The 12,525-nt window shown below is 47.4% G+C and overlaps 1 long non-coding RNA gene across 2 annotated transcripts in view; it reads right to left on the bottom strand.

Moving 5' to 3' along the window:
- Window positions 1–4,166: 4,166 nt before the first annotated feature.
- LOC116753150 overlaps window positions 4,167–12,525 on the bottom strand; it is a 37,744-nt gene continuing 29,385 nt past the window's right edge. For both annotated transcript variants that reach the window (XR_004349690.1, XR_004349691.1), the window contains exons 6-7: window positions 8,304–8,529; window positions 4,167–5,497 (exon numbers count right to left, since the gene is read on the bottom strand). This is a non-coding gene — a long non-coding RNA (uncharacterized LOC116753150). The remainder of the gene's footprint in view (window positions 5,498–8,303; window positions 8,530–12,525) is intronic.

Below are 12,525 nucleotides of genomic sequence, written 5' to 3'. Positions count from 1 at the left end.
TCCCAGAGGAGCCTGAATTCCCACCCTGACCCGCTGCCCTCTGCGTGTTGCCCCCGGGGGAGCCGAGGCGGGAGTCGCCACGCCCCCCTCCCTCTCTCCTGCTTGGTGGAGCTCAGCATCTGCTCTGTTCCTTGTCAACACTTACGTAAACCTCCCCCTTCCTCCCGACTCTGGGCCTCACGGCCTTGCTCGCAGACCCCTGTGGTCGCTCCCGGTTTGGCAGGTGGCCACCATGTTCAGTGCCAGAGGTGGCTGGCCCTCCTCTGCCTGGGTGTGGGGAGAATCCTGGGCTTGGAGCTCCCAGAGTGGGGAGACGGTTCTGTCCACACCTGATAAGACTGACGCCGAGGTGAGGTCAGAGCCCGGCGAGGAGCCGGCTGGCCCGGGGCAGATAACCTGAGGATACTCGGGGTCCTCGGTGACTCTTGGGAAGGAAAATACCTGCTCGAGCAAAAAAGCAGACTCCGGGGAACAGGGAGAAAGGAACAGGGAGTGGAAAGAAAGCCGGTGAGGGGGACCTGTGGTGCAGCCTTAGGGGTCTCCTAGGGGCCTCCATCGGCCCACACTCATGGTCTTTATCTCCAAAGCTGGAGACACTCCGGAGAATTTTATCTCACTTCCTGTATCTCGGATGCTTGAGCTGCAGGAGAGTTGCACATTGCCGTGGGTTTTATTTACTCCCTGCCTGGGTCCCTCGTGCCTGGAGAGGGTGGGCAAGGTTTCTCTTCATCTTCCTGCTTAAAACATGGATCTTTAATAAATACTTGTTAGTTCACGGCTTAAAAAACCACGACTCTGGGGCTTCCCTGGTGGCGCAGTGGTTGAGAGTCTGCCTGCCGATGCAGGGGACACGGGTTCCCGCCCCGGTCCGGGAGGGTCCCACGTGCCGCGGAGCGGCTGGGCACGTGGGCCGTGGCTGCTGGGCCTGCGTGTCCGGAGCCTGTGCTCCGCTGCGAGGGAGGTCACAGCAGTGAGAGTCCCACGTACCACACCCCCCCAAAAAAAATCATGACTCTGCTTCTTGGGTGGAATTTAGTTTGGACAATACTAAATGGCTACTATTGATTGAGCAACAGCGGGCTGACGTTACCGCATTGAAACCCTCTGCAGGGTAGGTATGGCCTCCATTTAGTGGGGGAGAAAGTGAAGCCACAGAGAGGCTGAAAGGCTTGTCCAAGCTCACACAACTTGCAAAAGGTTGGGCTGGGGTTTGAATCCCAGTCTGCAGGGCTCCAAAATTCAGGCTCCTTTCCCTCAGCACCTGAATGCTGCTCTGAGGTTGAGGAGAAAAAACACTCAAGCTGGGAGCAAAACTGCCTTCCTCTCCTGCTTGTTGCTGTTGGTTTTGGGCCCATGATCAGCCCTTGCACCATGGCCATCTCTGGGCACCACGTGGAGGGCAGGCATCAGCAGATCACTGTGAATAAGCAGAGAGCAGGGCCCAGTTGACATCTGGCTTTGCACATAGCAGTGGGAGAGTAAATGAGGGTAGACCTCTTTCCCACTCCCCTGGCATGAACTGGGGCTTGTTCTGGGCTAGTGAGAGGGAAGTTCACACGAATGTTGGCTGAGTATTTCTAAGGTTACTGAAATGGAGCTAAAATGATCATAAAAATAATAAACTGTCAGATTCTTTCCCTTTATTCTAATCCCAAGTCTCTTACAAACTCTGTGCCTGTGGGCAATTTGGGGAAGTTGTGTAACCTCCCCGAGGCTCATCCCTCCACTTTTATTTTTTGTTAATTTTTAATTTACTTACTTATTTATTTATTTTAAAAATTTACTTATGCAGCTGTGTCGGGTCTTAGTTGTGGCACTTGGGATCTTCATTGTGGCATGTGGGATCTTTGTTGTGGCGTGCAGGCTCTAGAGTGCACGGGCTCAGTAGTTGTGATGTGCGGGCTTAGCTGCCCCATAGCATGTGGGATCTTAGTTCCTCAAGCAGGATTGGAACCCATGTCCCCTGCATTGGAAGGTGGATTCTTTTTTTTTTTTTGGCTGCATTGGGTCTTCGTTGCTGTACGCAGGCTTTCTCTAGTGGAGCACAGGCTCTAGGCACACGGGCTTCAGTAGTTGTGGCACATGGGCTCAGTAGTTGTGGCTCGCGGGCTCTAGAGCACAGGCTCAGTAGTTGTGGTGCACGGGCTTAGTTGCTCTGCAGCATGTGGGATATTCCTGGACCAGGGATCAAACCCGTGGTGTCCCCTGCATTGGCAGGTGGATTTTTAACCACTACGCCACCAGGGAAGTCCCAGAAGGTGGATTCTTAACCACTGGACCACCAGGGAAGTCCCTCTCCGCTTTTAAAACAGGATCATAACTGTAATGTGCTGTAAAACCCAACGCCTTGCACAGTGTTTGGCACATAGAACAGCTTCAATTAATGTTTGATGTTTGTGTGAATGCAATACAGGGACTGTCTGACTTAGTTTGCTTTTCCTGTAGCACATAGCATGCTCTGGACTTGTGCATGATTAATGAACATTTGTGACTTTGAGGTTGTCTTTATAGTTAAGAATGAGGACAAGCCCCATTAAAACAACAACAACCCCGCCAAAAACAAACAAACAAACAAAAAATCAGCTCCGCTTAAACACAGAGAAACTCCTGGTAAGAGAGCCCATGATTTGCTGCAGAACCCATGGGGCGTTGTGGTATTGGAATTAATAATAAAGGTTTGTTAATTCTCTGCCTTTGCTCCGGCTGCCTTCCAAGATGTAATGTGGAATCCTGCTGTTTCTGCTCCAGATAAATCATTGATAATCTTCAACCCAGTGAGGGGCAAGTCATGGGGACGTACTCCCGTGTCCACGGCGCTGATGAAATCAGATTTCTTGGAACCCATTTACCAGCAGCTTTGAATTGGCCAGATGGCTTGCTGAGCCTAAAACATTGCACACACGTGGAGACCTTGACTTGGCTGTTTCCATGAATCCTCTTTTTCCTTAAGCCATGGTTGATGCTTCCAAGTCAGATGGCAGGGATCGGGCTTCATCTTTATCTTTGCACTAATAATTACTGTCCAGATCTGGCCCACTCTCTGTGCACACTCACTTCCTGGCATTGATTCTGCTCTGATGGGAGCAGAGAGGCTGGGGAGGGGAGAGGAAGGCGGCTATAGGTGACTTTGAGGGCTGACACCTCCTCTTCTCTTCTTGGTTCCTCTGCTGGGGCTCCTTTTGGGTAGCAGAACATTTTTTCCCCCACCTTCTGTCCACTCATCCATCTGTGCTTTCCTTTGTTTATCCATCCATTTATTTAAAACACACGAACTGAGACCCTGCTGAATGGAAGCATTGTGGTGGCTGTGAGGGCACCCAGAGAGGAGGGGAGATTTGGACTTGGCTTTAGAAGAGCTGAATGCAGGCAGAGAAAAGAGACATGAACCTAAACAGGGCCAACACCCCCAAATGCCAACAGTGGTTACCTCCAGGTAGCACATTTGAGCGGTTTTTAATCTCTTCTTTGTGAGTGTCTGTGCTTCTAATTTTTCCTTCAGTAAGCACATATTAGTACTTGTGTAACAAAAGTTATTCAAAACGTGAGTACATGGTAAACAGGTGCTAAGTGTACAGGGAGATGCAGATGAAAACACTGGGTAAGTAGAGAGGAGTAAAGTGGTATTTCCAGCCCAGGTGGATTTGAAAAGGCTTTAGAAGAAGGTCATCGTTGAGCTGGGCCTTGAGGCTGGAGGGAGACCTTGCAGTGGTTGTCTGTGTGGTGCCCTGCCCAGCACCTCTCCTCTCCTCTCCTCTCCTCTGACTAGCTCCCCTCTCTGTGGCCTGCAAGGAGGTACCTCTTTCCCAGCTGACCTTGTCCTCATCCCCATGGTATCATGTGGCTCTTAAGAAAGGCCCTTGGGACTTCCCTGGTGGCGCAGTGGTTAAGAATCCGCCTGCCAATGCAGGGGACACAGGTTCGAGCCCTGGTCCGGGAAGATCCCACATGCCGCGGAGCAACTAAGCCCGTGAACCACAACTACTGAACCTGTGCTCTGGAGCCCGTGAGCCACAACTACTGAAGTCTGCGCGCCTACAGCCCGCGTTCCGCAACAAGAGAAGCCAGTGCGATGAAAAGCCTGCTCACTGCAACAAAGACCCAACGCAGCCATAAATAAATAAATAAATAAATAAATTTATTTATTTTAAAAAAATGAAACGCCCTTATCTGAAAGCTTGGGAGGGCCCATCCTGGGGGCAAGCGGGAAAGCTAGAGACACAGATTTCAAAGGTGAGGGTTAGAGGCCATGCCCTCTGCCCTCTCGTTCTATAGATTCCCTGAGTAAACCAAGGACAGGCAGCTAGATCCTCGACCTCGCACAATTCCAGCTATGTGACATACTGGCAGCCGCACACTCAAATCATTTTGATCCCTCAACCTCTGCCCCCCAACCCACCCCCGCTTCAACATCTTGTCTGCTCAAGAACAGTGTTCAGAGAATATCGGCTGCCACCCAGCTCAGGCGTTTCTCCTTGGGGAGGGGGTCCCTGATCCCAAAACCACGCTCAGCCCGGATCGACTGGTCTGCCTGTGACTCTCTGGCTGAGACAGGGGCTGTCTGGACGCATGGGTGGAGGCAGCAAGGTCACGTGGCTTGTTTCTGTTTCATCTCACTCAGTTACTTTAGCAACAGGAGACAGCAGGAGGCCAAGCACCGCCCACCACGGCCTCATCCATCAGTCCCTGGAGAGGCGCAGGGGGCGGAGGCAGCTCTTGGAAGTCAGGAGGCGAGGGTCCTGCCCAGGCTCTCCTGGTCCCTGGCTGGCTGCACGACTTACCTCCTCCCTGGGCCTGTCCTAGACAGAACGGGCGCCAAGTGCTCTCTGGACGCAGCTCAAGGAGGCGTAGAGGAGCACAGTCCTCTGGGGAGAAGACCGTACTGCTTCTGCTCTCGGTGGCTTTGGCAACTATTCGTCAGCCAGTCTTCTGCGACTTAACTGGTCCCTTGCCACCCGTGATGCAGGAATGTTTGCTGACCAGACAGGCGATTGAACTCCTAGGAGGCCAGCCCTTGGCAGTGCCTGGCCTACCAGGATGGATATTTCTTTAGCTGGGGAAGCAGGTAAACCTGGCTTTGGTTCCTAAGCATGAACTTGTAGAAGAAAAGAGACTGAGAGAAAAGATAATCATGAGCAGCTCAAGTCTACAAATATCTGTAACAAAGAAATATATACATAAAAGTAACGCCTTCGGGACGGTCTTTGAAATTCTCAGAAAATTGGTGCATCCATTCTCGTGTCACGTTCTCATAACCATGCAGAGAGGCAGGCAGAGGAGACGGGACGACCTCCATGCTGCAGCGGAGGACGCTGAGTTCCAGGGAGGCCAAAGGTCCCAGGGTTTCTTGGATAATGGCTGAGCCAGACCTGGACCTCTGCCTTCTGGCCTCAGGACCTTTTCCTTAGACATGACCCATGAGAGCTATTACAAAGCAGAAACATTCTCCAGCCTTCTTTGCGGTCATGATTCTCGGACTTAACACACATCAGACATCTGTCTGAAGAAGAAAGAGAACAAAGGTGCATTCACCCAACGATCAATTTTACTGCGCATATCCTATGTGCCGAGCTCTGCGCTAGGCACCAAGGATTCAAAAATGAACAAGGTGTGGTCTCCACTTCGGAGAAGTTCCATCTATTAGGCACTTACTCTTGCTTAATTAAATCTCCCATTTTGGTGTTGGATGGAATCACCAATCATGAGATCCTCAAAGTAAAACCTCCCACTCTGCAAGCATTTTTGTATCCCAACAGAACTCCAGCAGGCTGCAGCTATGATAAGAAAAGGTACGGATTCTCCTAAACTTCCTGGAAGGGTAACCAGTAACAGGCAGCAAAGATGAAAATACCTGGGGGCTTCCCTGGTGGCGCAGTGGTTGAGAGTCCGCCTGCCGATGCAGGGGACACGGGTTCGTCCCCGGTCCGGGAAGATCCCACATGCCGCGGAGCGGCTTAGGCCCGTGAGCCATGGCCGCTGAGCCTGCGCGTCCGGAGCCTGTGCTCCGCAACGGGAGAGGCCACAGCAGTGAGAGGCCTGCATACCGCAAAAAAAAAAAAAAAAAAAGATGAAAAGACTTAAGCAGATGTTAAAGCCACTCCTGGCTCTGGGATGGCTCCTGGGCTGCAGGGAGGTGAGAGAGGCCCCCTGGCCTGGTCAGGAAGTGCTTCCAGGAAACCAGTGGGAAGCAGGCCCCTGGCCCAAGGCTCAGGGGCTGACAGGGCGTCGGAGAGGCAGCCTTGAGAACAGGTGCAAAGGGATGCCAAAGGAACCTGAAGTCCTTTCTCTGAACATGCACAGCCATTAAAGTCCTATTTCCACAGATGGGGACTTGGGGGCCACACCCCACCTACAGAAAATCACTTTCTGACTTGATGTGTAGAATCTAAAAGGCAGAGGGGGACTTCCCTGGCGGTCCAGTGGTTAAGACTCCATGCTTTCACTGCAGGAGGCACAGGTTCGATCCCTGGTCGGGGAGACTCAGTATCCCGCATACCATGTGGCAGCTTTGACAATGGGGGGCCTGTCACTGCAGCCTAAGGAAAACTGTTTAGCATTTTACCTCTTTCCCTACACTGGGGCCAACGGTGCCTTGTCCTAGGAAGAGAAAAAGTGTTCGACAGCTTTTAGACTCTCTTAAAGCAGCTTTTATCTGCTCAGTGACATGGCAGTGTGAGGACACATTTCCACCTGAAGAACCCAAACTTTCCAGGTCTAAATAGGGTTCCAATGATACACTCTTAACTGACAGGAAACAACCTCTACCTTAGATTTCTGCTTTCCTCTGCAGAATTTGTAGCCCAGCACACACTGTGGGTTAACCTCGGCAGCCCCAAAGACACAAGGGAAAGGGATTCAGAAAAACCCCACAGCTGAGTGAGTTGATGATACAAGCAGGGACATCAGAAGGCAAGTTAGGGCTCAGGGGTTTCAGTTGTAATGTATAGGGATGTAACCCGTAACACAGGAAGAGAAATTCCTTGCGTCGTTTTGTTTTGTTTTTCTTATTAAGACCACCTCTCCCATCTTTAAAACAGCAAAGAAATGCTATAAGACCTGGACCATTGGTGCAAGTGACAAGCGGAGTTGAATTATCCTTGTGGGATAATCACGCAAAATTAGACCTGGAAAGTGGAAGAGGCCTTAGAGATCATCTAACTGACGGATTATTTTTCTGTGAAGAATCTGAAGCCTCCATCATAAAAATAATAAGAGTGGGGACTTCCCTGGTGGTCCAGTGGTTAAGAATCCGTCTTGCAATGCAGGGGATGCCAGTTCAGTCCCTGGTCAGGGAACTAAGATCCCACACGCCACGGGGCAACTAAGGCTGCATGCCACAAGTAGAGAGCCCATGTGCCCTGGAGCCCGCGTGCCACAACTAGAGAGAGAAAACCCACACGACAAGAGAGAGAAAACCTCCACAACTAGAGAGAAGCCTGCACACCGCAACAAAAGAGCCCGCGTGGGCTTCCCTGGTGGCTTAGTGGTTGAGAGTCCGCCTGCCAATGCAGGGAACACGGGTTCGTGCCCCGGTCCGGGAAGATCCCACATGCCGCGGAGCGGCTGGGCCCGTGAGCTACGGCCGCTGAGCCTGCGCGTCCGGAGCCTGTGCTCTGCAACGGGAGAGGCCACAACAGTGAGAGGCCCGCGTACAGCAAAAAAAAAAAAAAAAAAGAGCCCGCATGCCGCAACTAAGACCCAACACAGCCAAAAATTAATAAATAAATAAATATTAAAAATATAGTAAGCCTGGTTACCTACCATTTATTGGCCTCCCACTCGGAACCCAGTGCTTGCGTAAAGAACCTGTACAAGCTTGCTAGGGTGGCTGTAACAAGGTACCACAAACTGGGGGGCGGGGGTGAGGCTTGAACAACAGCAATTTGTCTCATGGTTCTGGGGGCTACAAGTTTGAGATCAAGGTGTTGGCAGAATTGGTTCCTTCTGAGCGCTGACTGAGAGAGGCCGTTTCATGCCTCTCTCTCCTAGCTTCCGGTGCTTTGCTGGCAATCTCGGGCGTTCCTTGGCTTGTGGAAGCATCACCCTGACCTCTGCTTTCATATTCACCTGGCGTTCTCCCTGAGCACATGCCTGTCTGTGTCCAGATTTCTTTTTTTAAATAAGGACACAGGTCGGATTGAATTAGGGACCACCCTAATGACCTCATTTCATTTAACTAACTGTATCTGCAATGACCCTATTTCCATATAAGGTTATATTCAGAGGTACTGGGGTTAAAGCTTCAACAAATGAATTTGGCGGGGGTGGGGGGGACACAATTCAACCCATAACAGAACTCTACTTACATTGTATCTGGTCCTCAGAGCAAGGCTGCAAGGTTGGCATGATCCATATTCTACGGATGGGTCAGGCCCCGCTCGAGAAGTGGGCAGCACCAAGGGGCACAGCCAGGTGGCTGTGAAGAGCCTGGAGTCTGGAGCCAGGTTGCCCGGGTTGGTGGCCCAGCCTCACCTCCCGCGAGTTAACGAATGTGGGACACTGTTTCACCTCCCTGTGCCTCAGTGTCTTCACCTGAAGAAACAGGGAGAATATAATTTCAAAACCTTAAAAGTTCCAAATGCCAAAATTTATAACTCATTTGGCAGCAAAACCTGATCTGAAATAAACGCATTTGCTAGAGAAACCTGTCTTGAGTTACATGAGGCTACTTTATTTATGCACTATATACATGTCACTACAGAAATATGAGTACGTTTGATTACAGGATGCTGTCACAGATGCTACAGGATATTATGCAGCCTACAGTACACGCAATGCATTTGCTTTCTCAAGTCCCCAAGTTCTGACACACCAGACACTGCTGGCCTTGAATATTTTTTTTTGGATACATCTTTACTGGAGTATAATTGCTTCATAATGCTGTGTTAGTTTCTGTTGTACAACAAAGTGAATCAGCCATATGCATACATATATCCCCATATCCCCTCCCTCCTGAGCCTCCCTCCCCCCGCTCTAGGTCGTCACAAAACACCAAGCTGATCTCCCTGTGCTATGCGGCTGCTTCCCACTGGCTATCTAGTTTGCATTTGGTGGTGTATATATGTCGATATTACTCTTACTTCAACAAGCTTCCTCCTCCCCACCGTGCCCTCAACTCCATTCTCTCTCTATGTCTATGTCTTTATTCCTGCCCTGCCACTAGGTTCATCAGTACCACTTTTTTTTTTTAGATTCCATATATATGCGTTAAAATACATAAGATTATACTATATACATACATAGTATACAAAAATAACATACATATTTGTTTTTCTCTTTCTGACTCACTTCACTCTGTATGACAGACTCTAGGTCCATCCACCTCACTACAAATAACTCAGTTTCATTTCTTTTTATGGCTGAGTAATATTCCACTGTATATATGTGCCACATCTTCTTTATCCATTCCTCTGTCAATGGACATTTAGGTTGCTTCCATGTCCTGGCTATTGTAAATAGTGCTACAATGAACACTGTGGCACATGTCTCTTTTTGAATTATGGTTTTCCCAGTAGTGGGATTTCTGGGTCATATGGTAGTTCTATTTTTAGTTTAGTTTTTTTTTTTTTTCTTTTTTTTTGAGGTACGTGGGCCTCTCACTGTTATGGCCTCTCCCGTTGTTGGAACACAGGCTCTGGACGTGCAGGCTCAGCGGCCATGGCTCACGGGCTCAGCCGCTCTGTGGCATGTGGGATCTTCCCGGACCGGGGCATGAACCTGTGTCCCCTACATCGGCAGGCGGACTCTCAACCACTGCACCACAAGGGAAGCCCTATTTTTAGTTTTTTAAGGAACCTCCATACTGTTCTCCATAGTGGTTGTATCAATTTATATTCCTACCAACAGTGCAGGAGGGTTCCTTTTTCACCACACCCTTTCCAGCATTGTTTCTAGATTTTTTGATAATGGACATTCTGACTGGTGTGAGGTGATACCTCATGGTAGTTTTGATTTGCATTTCTCTAATAACTAGTGATGTTGAGCATCTTTTCATGTGCCTCTTGGCCATCTGTATGTTTTCTTTGGTGAAATGTTTATTTAGGTCGACTGACCACTTTTGGATTGGGTTGTTTGTTTTTTTGATATTGAGCTCCATGAGCTGTTTGTATATTTTGGAGATTAATCCTTTGGCTGTTGTTTCATTTGCAAATATTTTTTTCCATTCTGAAGGTTGTCTTTTCATCTTGTTTATGGTTTCCTTTGCTGTGCAAAAGTTTTAATTTTAATTAGGTCCCATTTGTTTATTTTTATTTTTGTTACTCTAGGAGGTGAGTCATAAAAGATCTGGCAGTGGTTTATGTCATGGAGTGTTCTGCCTATATTTTCCTCTAAGAGTTTTATAGTATCTTGTCTTACATTTAGGTCTTTAATCCATTTGGAGTATATTTTTGTGTATGGTAGTGTTCTAATTTCATTCTTTTACATGTAGCTGTCCAGTTTTCCCAGCACCACCTATTGAAGAGGCTGTCTTTTCTCCACTGTTTGTTCTTTCCTCCTTTGTTGTAAATTAGGTGACCATATGTGCATGGGTTTATCTCTGGGTTTTCTATCCTGTACCATTGATCTATATTTCTGTTTTTGTGCCAGTACCACACTCTCTTGATTACTGTAGCTTTGTAGTATAGTTTGAAGCTGGGGCACCTGATTCCTCCAGCACCGTTTTTCTTTCTCAAAATTGCTTTGGCTTGGGCTTCCCTGGTGATGCAGTGGATAAGAATCTGCCTACCAATGCACGGGACATGGGTTCGCGCCATGGTCTGGGAAGATCCCACATGCCATGGAGCAACTAAGCCTGTGTGCCACAACTACTGAGCCTATGCTCTAGAGCCCACGAACCACAACTACTGAGCCCGAGTGCCACAACTACTGAAGCCTGCATGCCTAGAGCCCGTGCTCCACAACAAGAAGCCACCACAATGAGAAGCCCACACACCACAATGAAGAGTAGCCCCCACTCGCCGCAACTAGAGAAAGCCTGCACGCAGCAACAAAGACCCAAAGCAGCCAAAAATAAATAAATAAATTTATTAAAGAAAAAAAGATTGCTTTGGCTATTCGGGGTCTTTTGTGTTTCCATACGAATCGTAAAATTTTTTTGTTCTAATTCTGTGAAGAATGCCATTGGTAGTTTGATAGGGATTGCACTGAATCTGTAGATTGCTTTGGGTAGTATAGTCATTTGCACAATATTGATTCTTCCAATCCAAGAACATGGTATATCTCTCCATCTGTTTGTGTCATCTTTGATTTCTGTCATCAGTGTTTTATAGTTTTCTGAGTACAGGTCTTTCTCCTCCTTAAGTAGGTTTATTCCTAGGTATTTTATTCTTTTTGTTGCAATCGTAAATGGGACTGTTTCCTTAATTTCTCTTTCTGATTTTTCCTTGTTAGTGTATAGGAACGCAAGAAATTTCTGTGCATTAATTTTGTATCCTGCGACCTTACCGAATTCATTGATGAGCTCTAGTAGTTTTCTGGTGGCTTCTTAGGATTTTCTATGTATAGTATCATGTCATCTGCAAACAGTGACAGTTTTACTTCTTCTTTTCCAACTTGGATTCCTTTTATTTCTTTTTCTTCTCTGCTTGCCGTGGCTAGGACTTCCAAAACTATGTTGAATAAAAGTGGCGAGAGTGGACATCCATGTCTTGTTCCTGATCTTAGTAGAAATGTTTTCAGTTTTTCACCATTGAGTATGATGTTTGCTGTGGGTTTGTCATATAAGGCCTTTATTATGTTGAGGTAGCTTCCCACTATGCCCACTTTCTGGAGAGTTTTTATCATAACGGGTGTTGAATTTTGTGAAAAGCTTTTTCTGCATCTATTGAGATGATCATATGTTTTTTATTCCTAAATTTGTTAATATGGTGTATCACATTGACTGATTTGCATATATTGAAGAATTCTTGCATCCCTGGGATAAATCCCACTTGATCATGGTGTATGATCCTTTTAATGTGCTGTTGGATTCTGTTTGCTAGTATTTTTTCAGGATTTTTGCACCTATGTTCATCAGTGATATTGGTCTATGATTTTCTTTTTTTGGTGATATCTTTGTCTGGTTTTGGTATCAGGGTGATGGTGGCTTCGTAGAATGAATTTGGGAGTGTTCCTCCCTCTGCAATTTTTTGGAAGAGTTTGAGAAGGATGGGTGTTAGTTCTTGTCTAAATGTTTGATAGAATTCACCTGTGAAGCCATATGGTCCTGGATCTTTGTTTGTTGGAAGATTTTTAATTACAATTTCAATTTCATTACTTGTGATGGGTCTGTTTATATTTTCTAATTCTTCCTGGTTCAGTCTTGGAAAACTGTACCTTTCCAAGAATTTGTCTATTTCTTCATGGTTGTCCATTTTATTGGCATATAGTTGTTTGTAGCAGTCTCTTATAATCCTTTGTATTTCTGTGATGTCAGTTGTCATTTCTCCTTTTTCATTTCTCATTTTATTGATTTGCATCCTCTCCCTTTTTTTCTTGATGAGTCTGGCTAAGGCTTTATCAGTTTTGTTTAACTTCTCAAAGAACCAA

The sequence above is a fragment of the Phocoena sinus genome, chromosome 4 (genome assembly GCF_008692025.1).
Source record: "Phocoena sinus isolate mPhoSin1 chromosome 4, mPhoSin1.pri, whole genome shotgun sequence".
NCBI classification, from domain to species: Eukaryota; Metazoa; Chordata; class Mammalia; order Artiodactyla; family Phocoenidae; genus Phocoena; species Phocoena sinus.
Note: the sequence above shows the minus strand (reverse complement) of the source record. Positions and strands in the feature narration are given on the sequence as shown.